Source organism: Nelumbo lutea, chromosome 6 (genome assembly GCF_056320005.1).
Source record: "Nelumbo lutea isolate HS-2025 chromosome 6, American lotus-T2T, whole genome shotgun sequence".
Taxonomy (NCBI): domain Eukaryota; kingdom Viridiplantae; phylum Streptophyta; class Magnoliopsida; order Proteales; family Nelumbonaceae; genus Nelumbo; species Nelumbo lutea.
The window spans coordinates 31571868-31574272 of NC_142689.1; positions in this window are offsets into that span (position 1 = coordinate 31571868).

The following is a 2405-nucleotide window of genomic DNA, read 5'->3' on the forward strand; positions in this document are numbered from 1 at the left end:
CTCATAATTTATCTCTAATTCCTATTTATCTCCTAAAATATCTCTAATTTAGTAGAGAGTTTCTTTTCTAAATTATCCTTAATTCCTATTTAAATATTAATTCCCCCACTTTTATCTATATCTATCAAAAGAAAGTTTAAATTAAAAAACTTAAGAATTATTTAAATATTATAACAAAATTATGTACTAATGTTAAAATATTTATTAAAATACAAAACATAATTATAATAAATTTTATAATATTCATATTATTAATAATTTTATATTCTTACAAAGTTCATCACGAGATTATGTACTAACAATATAAATTATAATTTGATGGATTATTCAATTTAAATGTTATACAAATAAAAAAAATGAACATTAAAAAATTAAAATATTATTTAAACGTTTCAATTACCAAATATCTTAAATAACAAAATATAAAAATAGATAAATAATTATATAACAAGATATATTCATATTACGTAATAACTCTAAAATAAATAAAATCCAACTAATCAAATTATGTAATAAATTAAAAAAAATCTTAAAACTAAAAAAAATAATTACGATATGTTTCATAATATTCAAATGAATAATAATATAATATTTTATAAAATTAATAATTAAATTATGTAATAATAGTATAAATTATAGTTTTATGGATTATTAAATTCAAAAAAAATAATATTTTAAAAATTGAAACAATGATATTATTTAAATAACTAAATAACAATGTAAATAACTAATTTCACTTATATCAGTTAATCTCTATGTATTATATAATTAGATACTAAAATTTATATTTATTATATTTTTAGTAATTATTTAGTGTATTTGTTGATAAATATTTTCAATAATTATGTATAATCTATTTTTGTTTTGTTACTTAATATAAAATTTTCAATAACTATTGGATATTAAACTACTATAATTTAAATTTTTAAATTTAATTATTATAAATTTATTTTAGTAATTATGTATTTTTTTATAATTTATTGATTAATATTTATTAGATATAAAACTATTAGTTGAGATTCCACTATTTATTGACTAATTTAATGTATTTTTATTAGTTATTTATTGTATTTTGATTATAGGTTTATTTTCAAAATTTGTGTATTTTCACTATATGTGTTCAACAACTATTGGAGATTAAATTTTTGTAGGCTATTTGGCTAGCCAAATTGACCTGGTCAGGTTGGGGAGTTGGTCACTCAGTACTGATTAATAGACCATTAGTGAAAACTGGGCAACTCGAGTTGTATTGGTTTGGGTCGATTTTCAATTTGGCCGTTTAGTTCAAAAGATTTAAATTTAAATTAAAAATATTACAATGGTATTTTATGATATAAAATATTTTAGATTAAGAAATATGGGAATTTTCCCACTTTCTCGTATTAAAAATTTATATTTAAAATATAAATATAATTGCTGATTGGGAAATTGATGAACCAAAGCCGATTGAAAATACTAGAAAACCGATCAACTCAGATCGTATTGGATCAGATTGATCAGTTTATCAGTTTGATAAAGAACCCTATCTGAAATTAATTATTATTATTTTTGTATTGTAAAATAGATATTTTATAAAAAAAAATTCATTGAATTTGCAAAATCGAATACATTTTGAAACATATTATGAAAACAGTGGGTGGGACAAAACTAATTCGTTTTTAACAAAATTATCCCTTCTTTAGATAGGCAAGTGAAATGGTCTTCCTTCCGAACACCGAACTGGAGCATCTCTCTCTCCTTATCATGTTCTATTCATCGTCTACCTTCTCTCATGCTTACCAACGAGCAGTGAGAGTTAGCATGGAATGTAGCTTTATGCCCAAGGGTGGTTTTTGATGTAACCATTTTCGGCCACGTACCAATGTTTTGTGATGTAAAATTTTTTAGCAAAGTACCTCGTTATTTGACCCGGTGGTGGCGTACCTTAGTGACGAGCTACTTGGTGGCGAACTGCCTGGTGACGAACTCCCTGGTGGCGAACTACCTAGGGCAAACTGCCTTGGTGGCGAACTGTCTGGGGGCGAACTGCCTTGGTGGTAAACTGCCTGGGGGCGAACTGCCTTGGTGGTAAATTGCCTGGGGGCGAACTGCCTTGGTGGCGAACTACCTGGGGGCGAACTGCCTGGTGGCGAACTCCCTGGTGGCGAACTGCCTGGGGGCAAACTGCCTGGTGGCGAACTCCCTGGTGGCGAACTGCCTGGGGGCGAACTCCCTAGTGGCGGACTGCCTGGGGGCAAACTGCCTTGGTGGCGAACTGCCTGGGGGCGAACTGCCTTGGGGCGAACTGCCTTGGTGGCGAACTGCCTGGGGGCGAACTGCCTGGGGGCGAACTGCCTTGGTGGCGAACTGCCTGGGGGCGAACCGCCTGGTGGCGAACTCCCTGGGGGCGAACTGCCTTGGTGGCG